This window comes from Ovis canadensis, chromosome X (genome assembly GCF_042477335.2).
Source record: "Ovis canadensis isolate MfBH-ARS-UI-01 breed Bighorn chromosome X, ARS-UI_OviCan_v2, whole genome shotgun sequence".
NCBI lineage: Eukaryota > Metazoa > Chordata > Mammalia > Artiodactyla > Bovidae > Ovis > Ovis canadensis.
Window position 1 is genome coordinate 6,862,899 of NC_091727.1, and position 17,217 is coordinate 6,880,115.

At 48.5% G+C, this 17,217-nt stretch overlaps 1 protein-coding gene and 1 non-coding gene across 6 annotated transcripts in view; both read left to right on the forward strand.

The window, feature by feature from the left end:
- Positions 1-17,217, forward strand: part of TBL1X (transducin beta like 1 X-linked) — a 243,911-nt gene that overhangs the window by 75,922 nt on the left and 150,772 nt on the right. For all 5 annotated transcript variants that reach the window (XM_070289705.1, XM_070289708.1, XM_070289707.1 and 2 more), the window contains exon 2: positions 15,488-15,561. The gene's annotated coding sequence lies outside the window, so the exon portion shown is untranslated. The remainder of the gene's footprint in view (positions 1-15,487; positions 15,562-17,217) is intronic.
- TRNAC-GCA (transfer RNA cysteine (anticodon GCA)) lies at positions 11,443-11,518 on the forward strand. The gene has a single exon. It is a non-coding gene; the product is annotated as a tRNA-Cys (tRNA).

A 17,217-nucleotide genomic window follows, 5' to 3' on the forward strand; every position in this document is an offset into this window, starting at 1 on the left:
GGAAAGATTGAAGGAGGGAGGAGAAGGGGACGACAGAGGATGAGATGGTGGGATGGCCATGAGTTTGAGCAAGCTCTGGGAGTTGGTGATGGACAGGGAGGCCTGGCGTGCTGCAGTCCATGGGGTCGCAAAGAGTCGGACATGACTGAGCAACTGAACTACAGCAAGTCTTTGTTTTTGGGTTTCTACTTTCATGACCTAATGACCAGCCAAAGACACATGGAGGGGGAAAAAAAAGGAAGATTGAATTGTAAGCCTTTGGAAAAGACCCTGATGCTGGGAAAGACTGAAGGCAGGAAGAGAACGGGAAGGTAGAGGATGAGATGGTTGGATGGCATCACCGACTCAATGGACATGAGTTTGAGCAAGCTCCGGGAGATGGTGAAGGACAGGGAGGCCTGGTGTACTGCAGTCCATAGGGTGGCAAAGAGTTGGGACACTGCAGTTCATGGAGTTGGACACAGCGGAGTGACTGAACGACAGACTCTTCTTTATGCAGAAGCCCACGTCTGGGACCCTGGCATCCTTAGTTCGTTGTCCTAGAACCTAGTCCGTCTTGATTATCGACTTGTCTCTGGTATGTCAAGTTGCCATATAATTTATCTCTGCAAAGTGGCACTCTTCTGAGAGAGAAAAGGACTTCCCTGATAGCTCAGCTAGTAAAGAATCCGCCTGCAATGTGGGAGACCCCGGTTCGATTCCTGGGTTGGGAAGATCCCGTGGAGGAGGGATAGGCTTCCCACTCCAGTCTTCTTGGGCTTCCCTGGTGGTTCAGTTGGTAACCAGCACTTTGAATCATTACTTTGAGGCCGTGCGGATCAACTCGGACCATCTCAAGCAGAAGGACGAGGGATTTGTTACTCTCCTGAAATAAAGGTTGTAAACAGCTCTGGGTGTTTCTCCTGAAATTCTCCACTCAAATTTGCAGAAGGTCTTTTTCTCTTTAAAAAAATCATTTATTTATTTATCTGGCTGCGTTGGGTCTCAGTTGCATCCCTTGTGATCTTTGTCATGTCACATGCCGTCTTTCATTGTAGCACCCAGACTCTGTAGTTGCCATATGCGGGACCTCTGGTTGTAGCCCTCTGGCTTAGTAGAGCCACGGCATGTGGGAATCCTAGTTCCCCGACTTGGGATTGAACCTGTGTCCCCTGCCCTGCAAGGCAGATTCTTCACCACCCAACCACCAGAGAAGTCCCTGGAAAACTTTCAGTGCCAAGTGCTTTGTTTCTCAGGAGACCAGGAAATTTGTTCAGACACACACACACAGACACACACACAGACACACACACACACACACACCAGTGTGGTTCCCATGTCCCATGTCATGTGTGCTGCTATTCTGCAAATACCTGCAGACCCATGTATTGTGATGAATACAAACAGAAATACACACACACACACACATACACATACACACACACACACACACACACGGTGCGGTTGCTGCTATTCTGCAAATACATGCAGACCCACGCATTGTGATCAATACAGACAGAAATAATTACAAAGGCTTCCTGAAATTTACGGCTGTGAGGTAGTCTTGCCTTTAGGACTTCTCCCCCCCCTTGAACAGTAGGTAATAAAAATGTAGCTTTCTTTTTTTAGTGTAGGTGGTTTTGCAAGGTTTTTGACACTTAAGAAAGATCGTTCTGTTTGTGTGACTGGGGCATCGCTTACCATCGCAAGGAATTGTTTGGCCCAGTGGAAGTCGCAGTGTGATCTCGCCCATACCGTGGGTTACTAGGCAACCGTTAGAAGCAATACTGGCGAAGTGGGGTATTTATTGGCTGTGAAATGTGTTTACGATAAACAGAGATGTGTTTCTGTGACCTCCTCCCCCAACAACAGACCTGCAGCCCAGTTGGCACTTTGAGCACTTGTGAGACATACCCCTGGAGTAAATGAGGCCAAGGGGCGGTCTGCAGGCCGCTGCCGTATTCAACTTGATTTACTTAGCTGAGCTTTGGTGCCGGACGGTTATCTGACGCTGAGGGTTATTTTAAGAAGTGGCCCGGTCACCTGCTGGACCGCACTTAGGAGGTTCGAGGCGTCCCTAGCCAGGGGAGAAATTTTGCCTGTGTGTCCAACTCTAGAAGGCTCTGTGTTTCGGATCCTTGTATCTTGTTCATCTTTTGCATACTGTGAATCAAGCATCCATCTAATCATATTTGTTTCTTTGAAGACACAGCTAGGAAACTGTGAATCTTCCAGTTGATGTAAAGTTGTGTCTGGTGGCTGACTTAAGCCACTGTGCTGACCTGTAAGCTTTATCTCATCTTTTGTGACACTGTCTTTTGTTGGCCCTGAATTCTCCCCAGTTAGGGCTTCCCTGGCGGCTCGGTGGGTAAAGAAATCTGCCTGCCATGCAGGGTTCGATCCCTGGGTGGGGAAGATCCCCTGGAGGAGGAAATGACAACCCACTCCGGTGTTCTTGACTGGAGAATCCCCATGGACAGAGGAGCCTGGCGGGCTGCAGTCTATGGGGTCACAAAGAGTCAGACTTGACTAAGCACACACTCAGTGAATTATTTTACTTTTGCTAGTGTGTGTGTGTGTGTGTGTGTGTGTGTGTGTGACCTACCTCAAATCATTTTCTCCCTCTCTTTTCCCAGGTGGGAAATTCTTAGGCATTTTTGTGAATGAGAGAGCACGGTCGCTTCTTGGAAGTTCTGTTGGCTTACAGTGGCTTTTGAATTCTGATGTGCTGGCGGCATCTTATTTTAGTCTGGAAACTTTGTGATGAACTCCTTCAGGGCAAACTGTGTGTCTGAATTTAGTATGATGAGGGCAGTGTCAAAGGCAGCTGGTGAGCAGACCCTGGTTAAACTTTCTAGGGCCTTGTAAGCCTGAAAACTAAAGTTCTTTAAAAGCAGTCTATGAAAGGAAGATTTATAACAAGTAACAAAGGTTCTGAATCGTTTAAATTTACTGGGCGGGGGCAGGGGGCTGGGAAGAAACCCATTAAAAAATGAATTCTTGGGCTTAAAGGTACATTGAATGAAGTGGAAATTGTTTTTCTGTCTCCATCAGTGTGGCTAGGCAGTTGCCTCTAAACTCCACTGAATACTGGGCTTCAGTGCCTTGAATATGCATCATCACTTGAGTTGAAAAGCAGGAAATGAAATCGAGGTTATGGAAGTAAAAGGGTTCACACTGATCTCTCCCTAAGCAAGTTTAAAAGAGTTGGTGCAGGAAGCATAGCTGTTTCTCCACTTTGGAGGAGGAAAGATTTGGAATGACTTTCTGGATTAGTTCAGGGCCTCAGCGTCTCCCTGTCGATAAGAGCCTCTGATTTAATAGGTTTGATGGGCCAGGAGCTGTTCTGTGTATTTTTACTTCCTGGGTCTCTGTTTTTCCCCCCCGCCGTGTGACGGGCTTTGTCCCGTTTTTACAGGGAGAGGGAAGTACGAGGTTCACAGATTTCTTGTCTGGAGTCAGAGGTATCCTTGGTGAGCAGGCTGTGAGCTGATTCCAGAATGAATGGACGGCATTGGTGAAACTGATTTTATCCAATGACTTGTGTGGCGTTCTGGGCTTCCCGGGTGGGCACTCGTGGTAAACAGCATAAGAGATGCGGGTTCGATCCCTGGGTTGGGAAGATCCCCTGGAGGAAAGCATGGCAAGCCACTCCGGTATCCTTTCCTGGAGACTCCCACGGACAGAGAAGACCGGTGGGCTACAGTCTGTGAGGCTGCAGAGAGCCAGACACACACGCCGCGTGGCCCGTAGGCATGGTTGTGCATGCAGTGAGCTCTCTCAATCCGTTCCCCTAAGGTCAGTTAGATTCTGTCACTTGGTCATGTGTCCCCCTTTGGACAGGGCTCCCCTGGTGGGCTTACTGGTGAAGAATCAATGCTTGCGGGTGCTGGAGATGTGGGTTCAATCCCCAAGTCAGGAAGATGGCAACCCGCTCCAGTGTTCTTGCCTGGGAAGTCGCATGGACGGAGGAGCCTGGCAGGCTGCAGTCCGTGGGGTCACCAAAGAGTCAGGCACAACTTAGAGACTCAATAGAAACAACCCTTCTCGAAGAGGTGAGGGGCTGGAGGCATGAGAAATCCTGGCCCAGGGGCACGTATGACCAGCAAGGGGTGGATTGTCCCCGAGCTTCTGGCCCAAGCATGCACACTCCTGGGTACTAGATCAAGTGCATCCCGGATGGAATAACGGAGGGTGTCCACGTCACAGCCCCAAGAGCCTCTAATGCCAGCTGTCTCTTCTCACTTTGATTATGAGACTTCGGGAGGGTGCCTGGAGGAACTGTTTCCGGCGGCTAACGTGTGGCTTCAGCAGGGAGCTTGCAGACAGGGTGAGACGTGACAGGAGGCTTGAAGACGCTCCTGGGTTGGACTCATGGGTTCTCTCAAAGGTCTGAGGCTGGGGGATGCAAAACCCGTGAGGGGAGCTTGTGAACAGGTGGGGAAGGAGGTGGGCTTGGGTTGTGGCCGGGCCAGACAGAGTCTGGGCTGTGTGCGTGAGCCAGGTGTGGACAGATGTCAGGTGTGTATGTTCCGTGAGCTGTCAGCCCTTGCTGGTGGTGGGAAACCTTCGGTTTCAGCCCCAGATGTGGCAACGTGGAATGTCTCCGGCCTATGTAACATATTAAAAGGCAGAGACATCACTTTGCCGACGAAGGTCTACCTAGTCAAAGTTATGGTTTTTTTCCAGTAGTCATGTGTGCGTTGGACCATAAAGAAAGCTGAAGTGCCGAAAAATTGATGCTTTGGAACTGTGGTGCTGGAGAAGACTCTTGAGAGTCCCCTGGACTGCACGGAGATCCAACCAGTCCATCCTAAAGGAGATCAGTCCTGAGTGTTCATTGGAAGGACTGATGCTAAAGCTGAAACTCCGATACTTTGGCGACCTCATGCGAAGAGTTGACTCATTTGAGTAGACCCTGATGCTGGGAGGGATTGGGGGCAGGAGGAGAGGGGGGCGACAGAGGATGAGATGGCTGGATGGCATCACCGACTCGATGGACATGGGTTTGGGTGAACTCCGGGAGTTGGTGATGGACAGGGAGGCCTGGCGTGCTGCGATTCATGGGGTCACAGAGTTGGATGCGACTGAGCGACTGAACTGGACTGAACTGATGCATAATATCCCTTCCTTCTGGAACCTGCTTCCTCTCCCATCCCAGCTCTCCAGGTAGTCACAGAGTCCTTGGCTGGGCTCTGCCATGTTGTACAGCAGTTCCTCATCAGCAACCCAGGAGGTGACATTTGCAGAACTTAGATCCGTGAGTTGGAAGGTGTGTGTGCGCCTGCGTTTTCAGACTCTCTTCTTGAATGAGCTGATCGTTGCCATTGGTGTCCTGGATTCTGAGGTGTTTATGTAAGCACAGCGTCGAATTGAATCGTCTTCCCAAAGGGATCTTCTTAGAGCTATGTCATTAAATGAAATTGAGGACCATACAGTTGAGCTTTCCAGGTGAGGCGGGGAGGGAGTAGGAAGTGTTTGCAGATGACAGAAACAGCAACGTCAACACCATATGCTGCTCAGAAACATGTATGACGATTTCAGCCAGTAGATAACACGTCTTGTGCTTGACAATTACGTTGAAGAGGACTGCTTAGACAGGAAAACTGAGGTGAGAAGCAATGTGGTAAATTCAATCAAGGCTTAAAAATGGTCCACATCAGGGGGGAAAAAAAAAGTTATCTTAATGGCTCATTGCAAAATGTGGAGAGACTGCTTTGGGAGATGAGGAGAAGATTAATTAGGATTGTTTTGTACACTGTGGTATACTCACAGTGTCATCTCTAAACCAGAAACTGATGTCTCACCTGAAGGTTATTTTTATCCTTTGGTGTGGTTCTCCGTGTAGAGATCGTAGTGGCTATTGATGGACAGTTGGCTGAACAAGAAAAAGATCGTGTTATCCTAATGCTTTTTTTAAGTGCTGTGATTTGTTTTCTCTCGTTAAATAAAATTTCACACCACCAAATAAAATTGCCTGCCAACATACTCTGTGCGACTGGTAGATAGTTGTCATGGGCCTGTTTTTTTTTCTTCCTGTTGATAGTAGCTCTGGGTGGTTATATAATTAGAAGACCAGCTGGGTCATGTTCATACCATATTTTCAGGTGACAAGTCCCGTCTTAGTCTCTCCGTGTGAAATTTACTTGGCCTATCGTGGTGTGAGTTGGGAAAGCACTTTCCATTTATCACGTGTGACGTGTGTATGGTTCAGCCTGCTGCCGTGCTGGTGGCTGTTGAGTCTCCCAAGTCGTGTCCCGCTCTTTGCGACCCTACGGACTGCAGCACGCCAGGCTTCCCTGTCCTTCACTATCTCCTGGACTTTGCAGCAAACTCATGTCCATCGAATCAGTCATGCTATCCAACCATCTCATCCTCTGTCGTCCCCTTCTCCTCCTGCCTTCAATCTTTCCCAGCATCAGGGTCTTTCCCAATAAGTCAGCTCTTCGCGTCAAGTGGCCAAAGTGTTGGAGCTTCGGCTTCAGCATCAGTCCTTCCAGTGAGGTGAATGATGCATGTGTCTGTATAGCAGTACGCATGTGCTCAGACACGTCAGTACAGGCTCGCAGGCATTGATTTTGCCAGTTACAAGGATGAAATACTTGTTATTAGCGTCATAACGCATTGAGGAAGAAATCCAGTTTATATAAATGTCCTGGTTAGTGTCCTTATTTGAATAACTCGTACTTTTAACGCTGAGCTTGTAAAAAAATCTACAAGCATAATAAAACGTCACTTTGCAGGACGGAGTGCATATTAAATGACTTAGCAGAAGAGTAGATGGAGAAAATGTGTTTCCCTGTTGATCCTTAAATTTAAAATGATCGGTGTTTCCTGAATTTTAATTTCCCTATACCTAGAGTGCCAGTGCTAGCTACAAGGGCTTCCCTTGTAGCTCAGTCGGTAAAGAGTCTGCCTGCAATGCAGGAGACTTGGGTTCAATCCCTGGGTTGGGAAGATCCCCTGGAGAAGGAAATGACGACCCGCTCCAGTACTCTTGCCTGGAGAATCCCATGGATAGAGGAGCCTGGCGGGTACAGCCCATGGGGTTGCAAAGAGTTGGGCACGACTGAGTGACTTTGACTTCACTTCGCTAGAATGCGAGTGTGGTTGTGTCTCTTCAGAGCTGAAATTAGAAGAGTGGCCTTTTTTTGCGTGGCGATCCTGCTCTTTGTTGTAAATGCACAGCTGTGGCGTGCTGGCCGTGTTCTGTTCTGGACTTTCATAAAGCGGTTCCCAGTGGTTCTGATCAGACAAGACGCTGGGCAGCTTTGTGGTGGGTCGTCCGGTTTGGTTTTGCTCTGTTTTCTGTCCCTGTTTACTGATCACAGATGGACGCCAGTTTGTGATGTTTGTGACGTTTGTTGAATGAGTGAGTGAATGAACGCACAGAGAAGGCCTTTGCCAGCTGCTCTAGTTGCTGTCCCTGGGAGCACCCATCACGCAGAAGCAGTGCCTTTTTGCTAGAATACGTGTAGAGAACCATGTTCTATTGCCAAGTATGCTGAGATCAGGGCTCCGTGACAGCCGTCAGGGGTGGCATTCGAAGAAGTTGCCGTCTGCAACTTAGCTGTCCCCTGAGTTTTATTATTTTTAACGTTTCACTTCTACTTTATGCTGTGATGCTGTGACTATGATACAGATTTCTCTTTTCTGTGAAATACGGAGGCGACCTGGGCTCTCCTCATGGCTCAGATGGCAGAGTCTGCCTGCAATGCAGGAAACCTGGGTTCGATCCCTGGTCCGGGAAGATCTCCTGGAGAAAGGCAAGGCTACCCACTTCAGTCTTCTTGCCTGGAGAATCCCATGGACAGAGGAGCCTGGTGGGGCTACAGTCCATAGGGTCGCAAAGAGTTGGACATGACTGAGCAACTTTCATTTCCTATCTCCCCCTCAGGAGAGAGAGGACCCTTGGCTGCCCTGTTCATACATTGGGTATAATAAAACATCGTCTTACGGGCAGATGGATGCTTCTGCTTGTCTGACATCATGCCAAAAGGTCCTCCAACTCTTCCGAGGAAGGAGACCCCTAAGGAATTACATCCTGGAACCTCATGCTGGAAATAGTAACCGAGGGGATTTAGGAATCGCTCTCACTTTTTTATTCCATGTTTAATATCATCTTAAACATCATTTAAAACATCTTAAGGTCATGCTAAAGGCACTGACCTTCCTCGGTTGCTTTCTTTTCCTCTTGGCGTCATCTTTAGGTTTGTGCCGTCACACATGGTAGCCCCCGGCCATGTGTGACTCTTTAAACTTAAATTAACGAAAAGCAAATTCCATTTACAGTCAACGCCTCAGTTGTACTGTCCACTTCTCAACTGCTCAGTACTCACACATGGCTAAGTGAATCCCCGTACTTGAGTGCATGCTCTGTTGTGCCTGACTCTTTGCGAGCCTGGAGTCCGCCAGGCTCCTCTGCCCGTGGAATTTTCCAGGCAAGAATATGGGAGTGGGTTGGCATCTCCTATGTCAGAGGATCTTCCCGAACCAGCGACTGAACCTAGGTCTCTTTCGTCTCCTGCACTGACAGGCAGGTTCTTTACTATGAACGCCACCTGGGAAGCCCTTACTTCCCAGCGAGTCACTCAGCCGTGTCCAACTCTTTGTGACCCCATGGACTATACCGTCCATGGAATTCTCCAGGCCAGAATACTGGAGTGGGATTCCCTTCTGCAGGGGGTCTTCCCAACCCAGAGACTGAACCCAGGTCCTCCCGCATTGCAGATGGATTCTTTACCAGCTGAGCGACGAGGGAAGCCCAAGAATACTGGAGTGGGTAGCCTATCCTTTCTCCAGGGGAACCTCCCGATCCAGGAATCAAACTGGGGTCTCCTGCGTTGTAGGTGGATTCCTTACCAGCTGAGCTAGCGGCGAAGCCCTTTACTTCTCAGATAGGAAGTAAATGAATACCTTACTGGGCAACAAAGATACAGTGCAGGAAGTTTTGTCAGACAGATGAGAGATAGTTATTCAGATTTTGCCTAATAAGTATTGCAGGGAAACAGGGGAAGAAGGCAAAGGGAAGGAGGGGGATCTCCAATCTGAAGAAGACAGAAATTTCAAACCAAATCACTAAAACATAGAATAGAAATTAAGCATATCAAAAGTTACTACTTGAAATCTCATCAGCATTTCCTTGTAGAAAATCAGGGATAAAGGCAGCGTCTAAGGACTAATTTTTTTTTGGATGGAAAAGAGTCATAGGAAGGGCCTGGAATCAGAATGACATCATATTTCTTAAATCGGAAAACAGGCTGAGCTTAGCATTCTGTGAAAATTTATTTTCACTCAGAGTTTTGCGTTCATTCCCTCACAGGTTGTTAATTCAGAGTAGCATAAAGAGATTCGTCCATACTCAGGATTATCAGCAGGCTTCTAGGTTTCATACATCACTTTTCTCAGGAAGCTGCTGCAGAATGGGTTCCATCGAAAGGAGACAGTAAACCAAGAAAGGGGGGAGACTTGGGGTCCCTGAGACAGAGAGAGGCGGCAGGAATCGTCACAATGCTGGTGGTGCGATCTGGGGCATCTGGTCTCAGCAGATCTCACTCTGACAAGTAGAGACTGGAGCAGAGTCCAGAAGCTTCACGAGGAAGGTTTGGTGTGTGTATATATATTTGGGGGGGTCAGGAGAGCAGTGGTTGGGGTGAACACAGAACTGCCAGGTTATCTGAGTGAAAAATTGGAAGATGGTGGAAGGTTGTTGGAGGAATTATCAAAGAGAAACAGAGGCAGCCAAATCATCCCAGGAAAATTAAAGAGTTAGACCTAAGAAAGACATCATCACCCTACTGCATGCTTGCCTGAAAGTGCCTGTTCCACTGTCAAAATAGCATGTGTAGAGTTTATATGTAACCAAAACATGTTACACTGTTGGAAAAATGTGGGAGGGTAAGCCAGGATGGCTGGCGGGAAGTTCAGTTCAGTTGCTCAGTTGTGTCCAATTGTGTGCGAGCCCATGGACTGCAGCATGCCAGGCCTCCCTGTCCATCACCAACTCCCGGAGCTTGCTCAAACTCATGTCCATCAAGTTGGTGATGCAATCCAACCATCTCATCATCTGTCATCCCCTTCTCCTCCTGCCTTCAATCATTCCGAGCATCAGGGTCTTTTCAAATGAGTCAGTTCTTTGCATCAGTTGGCCAAAGGATTGGAGTTTCAGCTTCAAACTGAATAAAGGATCAGTCCTTCCAATGAATATTCAGGACTGATTTCCTTTAGGATGGACTGGTTGGATCTCCTTGCAGTCCAGTGGACTCTCAAGAGTCTTCTCCAACACTGCAGTTCAAAAGCATCAATTCTTCTGTGCTCAGCTTTCTTTATAGTCCAACTCTCACATCCATGCATGACTACTGGAAAAACCATAGTCTTGGCTGGATGGACCTTTGTTGGCAAAGTAGTGTCTCTGCTTTTTAATACGCTGTCTAGGTTGGTCATAACTTTTCTTCCAAGGAGTAAGCGGAATTTATAAAAACAAAATCTTCATCCGTATGTGAGAAAACCAAGTAAGCGATCTCTAAAGTTGATAGGGTATATCACACAGCAGCTTATTTAGAATCATGTGAGTCCATGACAAGGAATATTGCCGACTGTAGAAACGATTATGTGATTCGAATGTGGTTGCTGTGGAGAGCAGAATTGAGGATAGGGGATGCTGGAAAGTTTGCAGCTGAGGTGAGAAGTCTTGCTTCACCTGTAGTGTATGTATTCTGTTACTTTGAAAAGAATAAGCATGATACACGGTGTATACCTTCTGCAGAATTATAGAGATGTTGGTATGGGGACTTCCTCAGTGGTCCAGTGGCTAAGACTCCCCCTTCCCAGTGCAGGGAGCCCTGGGTTAAATCTCCCTTCAGGAACTGTATCCCACATGCCATAACTAAAGAGCTTGCATGCTGTGACTAAGACCCGGCACCACTAAATAAGTTTTTTTTTTTAAAATATAGTTCAAATGAGAATTTCTCAGCCATGGCAATATTGACATTTGAGCCAGATATTACTAGCTGTTTATGAAGGGGGCTGTTCTATGTGCTGTAGGAGCTTCAGCAGCATCTCTGGCCTCACTCGATGCCAGTAACATTCTTCCTGGAGTCCTGAGGACTGAAAATGTTTCCAGACATGGCCTGGTGTTCAGTGACGGTGGCTGGGGTTGGGGAGGGCAGGGGACACAATCAGCCCCATTGGAGAAAGCACAGATTTAAAGGATTAACCATCTGGTAGGTTCTAGTGACTCGATGAACGTGAGTTTGAGCGAGCCCCGGAACTTGGTGATGGTCAGGGAAGCCTGGTGTGCTGCGGTCCACGGGGTCACCGAGAGTCGGACATGACCGAGCGACTGAACTGAACTGGTGTTTCTAGTGAGGTGGCTGAACCTAGAGCATGTTATTCGGAGGGAAGTCAGTCAGAAAGAGAAAACCGAATGTCGTGTATTACGGCATGTATATGGAATTGAGGACTTCCCTGGTGGCTTAGATGGTAAAGAAAGCGTCTGCCTGCAATGTAGGAGACCCAGGTTCGATCCCTGGCTTGGGAAGATCCCCTGGGGAAGGAAATGGCAACCCGCTCCAGTACTCTTGCCTGGAAAATTCCACGGATGGAGGAGCCTGGTAGGAATCTAGAAAGGTGGTGCTGATGAACCTATTTCCAAGGCAGGAATAGAGACAGGCTTGTGAACACAGTGGGTGAAGGAGAGGATGGAGTGGCCTGAGACAGTGTTACTGGTATGTACATAATACCACCGTGTGTCACCTGGGCAGCTCAGCTGGTAAGGAATCTGCCTGCAATGCAGGAGAGCTCAGTTCGATTCCTGGATCAGGAAGATCCCCTGGAGAAGGGAAAGGCTACCCACTCCAGTATTCTGGCCTGGAGAATTCCACTGGACTGTACAAGTCCATGGGGTCGGCAGAGAGTCAGACACGGCTGAGCGACTTTCACTTTTCACTTTCACGGGTGAAATAACTAGCTCCTGGGAAGCTGCCTGTATAGCGCAGGAAGCCCAGCTCTCTGTTCTGTGATGACCTAGAAGGTTGGGATGGGGTAGGGGGATGAGAAGGAGGTTCAAGAGGGAAGGGACATACTTGTACCTAGGGTTGAATCACATTGTTGTACAGCAGAAAGTAACACAGCATTGTAAAGCAAATGTCCTTCAATTAAAAGTAAATTTAAAAAAATCTAATATGGACTGAATCATCCGAATATATAAAAAGCACTGGGCGGTATTGATAGTGCAGGAGACGACAGCTTCATCATACAGAACCTGAACTCTGCAAGTAGGTGGCAAATGAAGTGGTTCGAATTCTCTGGCATTGAGACCCCTCCCGCCGGAATGTATCTTAGCTGCTGGGGCTAGGCTGGGTTAATTCCGGGCTCTCTTAAAAAAAGAAGAGGACTCGGGAGGAAACGGCAGCTCCTGTGTCATGCTCTGTGGTTTCGGGAAACATATTTTAGATTTTTTCACATTTTTTTTTTCCCCATGATTGTACAACTTGAGTTTCTCCAGGGTGAACATGTTAATCATTATGGCAACTTCAGAGGAGGGGAAAAAAATTGCCTTGGATGCATTTCTGTGCTCAGGTGGCTGTGGAACACACACGAATGCCTCTTCACACCCGTCTGCCGCCCCCCCCCCCCTGCCCTCCCCACTCCCCCCCCGCCCTCCCCACTCCCCCCCCGCCCTCCCCACTCCCCCCCCCCCCCCCCGCCCTCCCCACCCCCCCCACCCCCGCCCTCCGCGTCCTCCCAAAGCAATGCCTTTGCAAACCCTTAGTTCCCTGCAAGGTGTTTTCCCTTAGAATTTACCAAGGAAGTCAACGGGAGAATGGTTCCTCCGATTTTCCTTTTTGATGTGGGTGAAACCTCATAAATAATTTAATACCCTCATTTCACAGCTGAGGAGTCTTTGGTCCAGAGAGAGTTTCTTATAATTAATTAGGAGCAAAGTGAGGCTTGTAAATCTGTTTCTCTCTCTCTTTTTTTTTAACTTTTTTTTTAACTGAGTATATGTGCATAGTAGTTTGGTGGAAGGAAGACAGAATGGAGCAGGGGAGTGGATCATGCATGGGGCACCTTTTGCCAGCCCTTTGATAGAGTTATCCCTTGGTCTGCAAGGGGATCCAACCAGTCCACTCTAAAGGAGATCAGTCCTAGGTGTTCATTGGAAGGACTGATGCTGGAGCTGAAACTCCAATATTTTGGCTCTCTGTTGCGAAGAGCTGACTCATTTGAAAATACCCTGATGTTGGGAAGGGTTGAGGGCAGGAGAAGGGGACGACAGAGGATGAGATGGTTGGACGGCATCACCGACTCAATGGACATGAGTTTGGGTAAACTCCGGGAGTTGGTGATGGACAGCAGACCTGGTGTGCTGCGGTTCATGGGGTCGCAAAGAGTCGGACACGACTGAGTAATTGAACTGGAACTGGTAGAGTTAAAGGATTCTGAGCACTGTCTGCCAAGAGGGTGGGCCCTTCCTTGTAAGCTTAGACAACACGTGGTGGGGGCGTGGGTAAAAAAAGAGCAAGACTGGAAGTTCACGAGGTGCCCTTTAACCCCAGTTCCTGGTGGTCCAGATGTGTTCCTTCGAGGGGTAGGGGGATTCGGGATGGTTTGAGAGCAAGTCAGAAAACAGCTTGGCTGTGGTCCTCTGCTGAAGCTCCAATGCTTTGGCCACACGATGCAAAGAACTGACTCATCGGAAAAGCCCCTGATGCTGGGAAAGATGGAAGGCGGGAGGAGAAGGGACAACAGGATGAGATGCTTGGATGGCCTCACCAGCTCAGTGGACAGGAGCTTGAGCAAGCTCCGGGAGTTGGTGATGGGCAGGGAAGCCTGGCGTGTTGCAGTCCATGGGGTCTGCAGAGTCGGACACGACTGAGTGACTGAACGGAACTGGTCCCCGGGTCTCCCGGCTCTGGTCGTTGGGCGGCCCTGGAGCCCGCATGCACCACGTGCCTGCTGAGTTGCTTCAATTGTGTCTGATTCTTCGTGACCCCATGGGCTGTAGCCCACTGGGTTCCTCTGTCCATGGGATTTCTCTAGGCAAGAATGCTGGAGTGGGTTGCCATGCCCTCCCCCAGGGCATGTTCCCGACCCAGGGATTGATCCTGCATCTCTTAACATCCAGTGCATTGGCAGGTGGCTTTACCACGAGCGCCACCTGGGAAGCCCACCGCGTAGAGTGACCTGGTCCTGATGCCAGTGCTGCTGAGGAGGAGAAATCCCACCCTAGGTGCATCCCAGACAGGCCCACAGCTCCAGGGGTCGCGGTTGACGTGAAGTGAAGCGAAGTCACTCACTCATGTCTGACTCTTTGCGATCCCGTGACCCACCAGGCTCCTCTGTCCATGGGGTCTTGCTGGCAACGATACGGGAGTGGGTTGCCGTTTCTTTCTCCCGGAGATCTTCCCGACCCAGGGATTGAACCCAGGTCTCATGCATTGTAGGCAGATGCTTTACTGTCTGAGCCACCAGGGAAGTCCGTTGGTTACACAGACCTAACTCTGGGAATGTGACCTGCCACCAGCTCAGACATGTGCGATCACCTAGTTCAGAATCGCTCAGAGAATGGGAGAGCCAACAGGGGTTTAGGAGAAGTTCACACCTTCAAAAGCTTTTGCTCTCTTCCTCCACTCCGACTTCCCAAACATCCCACCTTTTGCTCAAGCTCTGAACCTGGAAAGCATCCTTACTGCTTCTGCCCCCAACCCCAGCACACGTGATGCGAACAGCAGCGTCGCCGAGCGGCGTTTGCTCTTTCCACATGGCTGGACGCAGAGTTCTCAGTGAGAATGTGCCAAGTTGCATCGAATCGCACGAGAAATAACCTGTGTTTTTCATTTAGTGTGTTTTAGGGTGCTTAGAGAACAGTGAGAGCCGGCAAGATACTCTAGCTGGCTTAGATGACCGCTCTTTGAATCTCTTACTTCTGGAGCATTATGGAATGTGCAGAGATGAGTGAGATGTGTCTCGTGTTTTGGGGTGATTGGAATGTCTAGTGAGGTGATCATAACTAGTTTGAGACTGAGAGTGTTGAACAGATTTCGTGTGAACAGGCTCACTGTATGCACAGAGATAAAAGACTGAATTTCGCCGACGGTGGTTGTCCACCATCTGACACTGTCAGTGTCTCCGCTTCCTAAGAACCCCCTGCTTCAGAAATCTGCGCACGGTTGAAAATGTAGTTGAGATGTTTTTGTTGACTTTTTTTGTTTTTGAATGGCTACAAGGGAGATCTGGCAATTTTTATTGAGTTCACCAGGATCTGTTTTCCAGATTCTATTGTAATATTTACTGCATTAAAAAAAAAATACGTTACAAAATACTTGGTGTGATAAAATGCAATTTGTTGTTGCTTAGTTACTAACTCGTGTCCAACACTTTTGAGACCTCAGGGGCTGTAACCCACCAGGCTCTTCTGTCCGTGGGGTTTCCCAAGCAAGAGTACCAGAGTGGGTTTCGTCGACTTCTTTTTTTTGCCTGATTTTGGATGTATTTTTGTTGACAGGTAACTGAAGACAGAAAACAGGCCTAAAAATAAACCCCAGAAGGAAGACGAGATTTGCCTACATTTGTCTCTGAGTAAGTAAAATTGTAAGATGCATTTGTTTCTTATTCTGTAATGAAGTATCCTGTCAACTGGTCCATGTTTTTTAAAAAAATTTACTATTACTTATTGGCTGTAGGTACCAGAAACAGTGATTTCTCAAGATGTCTTGTAATAGTTGATTTGGGAACCAAAACACGCTGTGTATCCGTCTGTGTTGGCCCTTCGTAATAAACTCCTGTTTCACAGCGCGTTTGGAAAGTCAGAAATTTTAGGAAAGAGAGATAGAGATGGTTATTTCTTTCATGGTCTCACATTCCGTGAACGTTTCAGGCACTTATTTTCCCTCGGATGGCTGATTTATGAGAAACAGAGGTGGTTGTATTTTTTTATTTTTTATTTTTGATGCTTGTCTTGTATGTGTTTGGAAACGACAGACCTCCACAGCCTAGTTTGTGGTCCAGACAGAAAGTAGCATAAACACCTTGTTGGACAGCATTGTGAGGCCACGTGGCCTGTGCTGGGGGCCCCTGGGGAGGCGTTTTCCTTCCGTCTGAGCCCCACGTGGACTGTTGTGAGAGCACAGAGAACCCAGGCAGGGTTCCTAGGACAGGGACCTCTGGGGTCTGGAGCCATCATCTTGACAGCTGTATTTCACCCAGCTTGCAGCAAGGCCCGGGTCTCACCCAGATCAAGAACTTCCTTTTCAAGACCCCCCCTTTTATGAAAGTCTTCTGTTTCTGGGGTTGACCGTTCTCTCAATCTCTTAACTTCTGGAGCGTTGTGGAGTGTGCGGAGATTAAGTGAGATGTGTCTCGTGTCTTTGGGGAAGGCATTACAGGTCCTAGAAAGCCGTGGCCTGGATGGGTGTCCCATGGACGGTGCTGGTCTCCTGCTGTGGGAATTCCCAGGAAGGATCTACTAACCTGCCTTGCAGCCGCTGAGGAAGGCTGGATCTTCGTCTTGAAGGGGAGACTTGGGCTGGCTTTGGTGGCGCTTGGGATCTTAATGCATAGTGAAGATATGCATTCTAGATGGCGGACTCTATGGGCAAAGGCGTGGAACGAACAATAAGAGAGATGATAAGGGAAAAGTTGATAAGCCCGCCTGGTGGAATGCAGGGGAGTGGTGGGGGTTTTTGTTGTTCAGTCGCTCAGTTGTGTCTGACCCTTTGCAGTCCCGTGGGCTGCAGCATGCCAGGCTTCCGTAAGGAAAAGGCAAGGACCCTGATGTTAACCCTGCCTGCACAGTGCCCAAAGGAGTCTGATTCTGATTCTCTTAGCATCAGAGTGGCTATCTCCATTTACCTAGACACGCCTGGGGTCACATACCCATCAGTAACAGATGGGCGTGTGTAATTTGAAACAGTATCATAGGTGACCTTTTCAACCAACCACCCCCCAGCACCCTGGGGTGAAGAAATAACAGTAAATCCTGGCAAGATAACGTACATAACAACTTGTCTGCCAGACGTGGCCGTATTGTGTTAATGACTTGATTGCGTTGTTATTCACATAGTGGACAATTCACTCATTCAGAGTGTACGCTTTGGTGATTTTTAGAATACTCACAGAGCTCCACAGCCATCGCCACAGCTGATTCTAAATCATTTCCTTGCTCCCCAAAGAACCCCATGGACCCATGAGAACTCACTCCTTGTTCAGGCCTCCCCCAGTCCCCAGTCCCCACCC